The 5138-nt window shown below is 56.5% G+C and overlaps 1 long non-coding RNA gene across 1 annotated transcript; it reads left to right on the forward strand.

Moving 5' to 3' along the window:
- The first annotated feature begins 638 nt into the window (after nucleotides 1-638).
- Nucleotides 639-4889, forward strand: LOC138844484 (uncharacterized). Its single transcript, XR_011380373.1, has 3 exons — nucleotides 639-925; nucleotides 3959-4590; nucleotides 4708-4889. It is a non-coding gene; the product is annotated as an uncharacterized lncRNA (long non-coding RNA).
- The last annotated feature ends 249 nt before the right edge of the window (nucleotides 4890-5138 follow it).

Below are 5138 nucleotides of genomic sequence, written 5' to 3' on the forward strand. Positions count from 1 at the left end.
AGACGGGTACAGTCACCCAGGCTGCGCACCGTCTACCAGCATGGCGGGACAGCGGCCAGTTCAGCACCTCCTCCTTCCATCCCGGGCACATCTCTGTGGCGCTGGGTTAGAATCCCCGCTGTGGAGACTAGAGAAACTCAGTCTCAAGTAAAAGCCTACGCCCAGCCTGTAAATAACAGAGCACGACACACAAAGGACTTCCCTTCCGGCTCCACGCCACCCTGACTCCCCAGGAGGACCCGGCGTTCAAACTCCAACACCTCGTTTTCTTCTAAGGGTGTTTCCGGGACCTGGGCTAGGGTCCGTCCAGGTTACCTACGAGAAGCAAGCAACATTTATACCTTAACTGTGACTTAGCAGAAAGAAAAATTAGAATCTGCTCCCTTCTAGGTCGAGAAAAATTGTCTCTATTACAAAATATGTATTTAACACATTTTACCATGTAAACAAGTTTTTAAAAGGATTCGGCATCGGAGGGGTCTTATAAAGCAAACAAGGGTTTTATTTAATGCCTTCTTAATTTTAATCTTAATGCAATTAGCTTACTCAAAGCCTTCATCTTTCTGACCCTTTGAATCTGACAGTTTCCTTGTTCTACGCCCACAAGCTGCAGGCACAGCCTCTGGACTGTCGCCAGTTTGAACTCAGATGGGGCATTGCTTCCCTTACGAATGTGGACAGCACAGGGCCCAGCAGCGTTCGGCGCGCCCCTGGCTGCGGCCTCACCTTCCTCTCCGCTGACGGCATGGCCCGGGACCTCAGAACGCTGCTCCACTCTCACTATCCTCATAGCTGAGTTTCTGTATCACTGGCTTCATTTAAAATCCACGTTTTACTCCACCAACTTGAAAAGCAGAAGCAGCCCTTGGAGCAGGGGCCCGTGGTTGGCCCAGACTGCAGAGAGAGATTCCGTGACTGCACAAAGGTAAGAACCCGCCCTGTGGGCCTTGTGCCTCCTGCTTCCCCGGGCTTCCCTCCCACGTACGATACGTGTGTCTCGGGGCTAACGGGAGGCCCGGCATCTCCCAGCCTCCTAGCCACATGCATCCTTCCTGCTGGAAAAAAAATCATCATGGCTCTGTGCTTGGGTGCTGCCCCTGGCGGTGACCTCTGGAACTAATTTTCCCCATCAGAGTTTCTCCCTTTCAAAAAGTAAGGAAGATGCGGGCTCTGCGGCCCGCTGTAGGCGCCTTATGTAGTTTTGCTCAGCCACGGATCGGGTGCACGCAGAAGACGGAAAGCCGGCCACAACTGCAGAGGCTCAGGGCAGCAGCGAGGGGCTCTGGTGCAAACTGCTTTCCGAAGCTCAGATCCCATGCCTGCCCCAGCAGCAGAGAGTGCCCCCTGGCAAAACTTTGGAGGGGTTTACAAGGTGGAATTCAAGTTGTTCCTTAGGTGACCGGACCCAGACCTTCGAGCGCAGCGTCCCCAGGAAGCCCCCTGATGTCTCACCACTTACGTGCTCACTAGGGGCTGCAGGCCACACGGGTCAGGTGTTAGATGGGGGCAGCCACTTAGCAGTTGTGCCCACTGTGTCACCATCCCCAGCTTGTTCTCCAACACATTTCTCAAGCCCTCTGAGAAAATGCCTCCCGGGACGTGGGCCAGCAGAGGGAAGGTTCCAGATCTGGGCCAAGCTTTCTGCACCTGCTGGGCGCCCTCTGGACAGCTGTCTGTGCCCTCAGCGTCCCCGTTTGCAGACCGAGAAGGGCAAATTGGATGGTGCCTCCCATGAGAAATTGGCTATTGCAGCAAAACCACTGTCTTAGCTCCTTTTCTGTTGTTAAGAACATAGGTTCTGGCCAGCACCACAGCTCACTAGGCTAATCCTCTGCCTGCGACACCGGCACACCGGGTTCTAGTCCCGGTCGGAGCACCGGATTCTGTCCCGGTTGCCCCTCTTCCAGGCCAGCTCTCTGCTGTGGCGCAGGAGTGCAGTGGAGGATGGCCCAAGTGCTTGGGACCTGCACCCCATGGGAGACCAGGAGAAGCACCTGGCTCCTGACTTCGGATCAGCACGGTGCGCCGACCGCGACAGCCATTTGGGGGGTGAACCAACAGAAAAAGGAGGACCTTTCTCTCTGTCTTTCTCTCTCTCACTGTCCACTCTGCCTGTCAAAAAAAAAAAAAAAAGAAAAAGAAAAAAGAACCTAGATTCTACAAAGAAGAGGTGCTCACAGCTCTGGTCCAAGGTCAAGGGGTCACGCCTGGTGACAGCCTCCTCACAGAGTTCCAGGACATCGTGTGGCGAGAGACAGAGAGTACGAGTCTGCGGCCTCTGCTCTCTTCTCTGTCTCTTCTCACGAAGCCAGCAGTGTCGGCTCACAGGGCCCCACCCTGATGGCCTCCCAAGGCTTCCCAAGGCACCGCCTCCACCCACCAGAGTCAGCGTAAGATTCACCCTCTTCGTAACTCACGGTGGGGATTCAACTCCTACAGGAGCTTCACAGGGGACAAGCCACATGCAAAGCACAGCGGCTGCTCCGGGGACGCCTTTCTGGGAGGTGCCACCTGCAGGTAGCACTGCCTGGTCCCACTGCTGGACCTCTGGCCTGGTCGGAGCAGCACCATGGAGGAGCCAGAGCCCACGGCCTCCTGCCCCACTCACGACCACTTCCCAAACACGAGGCATCCAGGAGCCGTCAGCCAGCAAGGCCAGGGAGCCCACAGCCCCTGGCCCTGGTGGGAACCCTTAGCTTGCCTCACGGACACTCCTCTTCCAGGTCTGTGGGCTCATGGCCATGGTGGCCGGGGGGGAGAGCTGGAGCGGGAGCCCCTTGGGGACAGTGGCTGCTAGGCTTGCTGCCCCAGGAGGCTCAAGGCAGTGAGCATGCGCCAGGCCCTCTGAGGAACAGCATTAGGGGAGGAGTCACCCCTAGGATTTACAGGAAAGGAGAGAGGACAGATGGCCTTGCCCAGGGACACGTGGTGGTGTCAGATGGACTAGAATCCAGGCCCAGGGCCAGCGTCGTGGCACAGCAGGTTATGTCACCACCTGCAGTGCCAGCATCCCATGTGAGCGCTGTCTCGGGTCTCAGCTGCTCCACCTCTGATCCACTCCCTGCTAATGCACTGGAAAGCAGCAGATGGCGGCCCAAGTGCTTGGACCCTGCACCCATGTGGGAGACCTAGACAGAGTTCTAGGCTCCTGGCTTCCGCCTGGCCCAGCCCTGGCTGTTGCGGCTATTTGGGGAGTGAACTGGCAGATGGAAGATCTCTCTGTCTTCCTCTGTCTCTGTCTCTCTCTGTCTCTTTCTCCCTCTCTCTCTGACTCTGCCTTTCAAATAAATCTCATTTTTATTTATTATTTATTTGAAGGGCAAAATTACAGGAGAGAGAGGGAGAGACAGAAAGAGAGAAACAGAGAGATCTTCCATGCTGGTTCATTCCCCCAAATGGCTGCAACAACCCAGGGTGGGCCAGGTCAAAGTCAGGAACCAGGAGCTTCTTTCAGGTCTCCCACATGGGTTCAGGGGCCCAAGTACTTGGGCCACCATCTGCTGCTTCCCGAGTGTGTTAGCAGGGAGCTGGATCAGAAGTGGAGCAGCTGAGACCTGAACCAGCGCTCACTTGAGATGCCAGCATCCCAGATGACGACTTTGCCCATTACACCACAACATCAGCCCCAAATAAATCTTTTTACAGAAGAGAATACAATCCCCTCCTCCACCTCCTTTATTTATCCTGCTGAGGCTTTTTAAATGCCAAAAGGGCCAGGTGTTTGTGCAGTGACTCAAACCCTGCACAGGCAATGCCTAAAGGAGGCCATTGCCCACCCTCCCACATTCCTCACCCCCACGCTACAAGTGCTGAGCCTGGGCCTCTCCCCAGCTGCCCCCAGGTCAGGGGTGAAGCAGTGACCACCTCCCCAGCTGTGCTCTGAAGAACACATACCAAGCACTGGGAGCGGGGTGCTGGGGGCCTCCTGCACAGCGCTTGTCTCTCTCTCCCCTCTCAGCCTGCACCCTGGAGCGGAGAGGGCCTGCCCATCCTCCTTCTTCTATGCGAGGATTCCAGGGGACTTGGACAAAGGCGCTCTGTCTGTGCCACGTGGAAGGACATCCTTCCTGGCCTCATGCCTCCACCTGGCTTGGCTTTAATCACCTGCAGCCTCCGGGTTGCTCTCCCGGCTTCGAGAACCTTCCAGCAGCACCCCGTCCACGGCCTCACCAGAGCGAGTGAGCCTCCAAAACACCACTGCTGCCAGCCTTCCAGGGCCTCCTTGCCCCGCAGGTTAGCAGGTGTGCAGGCAAATGGTCTGGAACCTTGACTCCTAGACCTGCCCCCAGGGACGCCTCTCCAGCTTCCACTCCCGCAAGCCACCAAAGCGCTCGCTGTTTGGTGCCAGCCACGGGAAGACCACAGTTTCTGGAATACATGATGCTGTACCTAGGGCGAGCGCTTTGTCCTGAGACAACCACGCATTCGCAGCCTCTCCCCGGTTCTCTCCAACGACAGCATCGGGTCAAACTCGAATACTTCCACACCAGGGTGTTGGCATCGGCCCGGCCAAGATGAGCAACTTTTCCCACAACAGAAGCATCTCTGTCTTGCTCGGACACCCCTTGTCTCGTGCCCCAGCCAGAAAACGTAAGCTCGGGGGGGCGGGGGGGGCGGGGTTGTGGCGTAGCAAGCAATTGCCACTTGCAATGCCAGCATCCAATATGGGTGCCAGTTCGAATCCCCGCTGCTCCACTTCCCATCCAGCTCCCTGCTGATGGCCTGGGGAAAGCAGCAGAAGATGGCCCCAAGTGTTTGAGGGACCCGGATGCAGCTCCTGGCTCCTGGCTTCAGCCTGGCCCTGCCCTGCCACTGCGGCCATCTGAGGAGTGAACCAGCGGATGGACGATCTCGCTCTTTCTGTCTCTCCCTCTCTCTCTGTAACTCTGACTGTCAAATAAATAAATAAATCTTTAAAGAAGAAAGAAAGAAAATGCAGGCTTGGGGGATGGGGGTGGGACTTTCTGCCCGGCTCCCTTGGTGTTTCCAGGTCACCGGTTGCGTCATTGCCAATTCTGGAAAGCATAAGGCAATAAGAAAACTCAGGGAACTCACCACCATGCCATGCCTAGCCCGACTCGGTCTTCTCTCCCGTCCTACAGTCTCCTTGGGTTGTTCTACGTCTCTTGTCCAGGGCT

The sequence above is a fragment of the Oryctolagus cuniculus genome, chromosome 11, assembly GCF_964237555.1.
Source record: "Oryctolagus cuniculus chromosome 11, mOryCun1.1, whole genome shotgun sequence".
NCBI lineage: Eukaryota > Metazoa > Chordata > Mammalia > Lagomorpha > Leporidae > Oryctolagus > Oryctolagus cuniculus.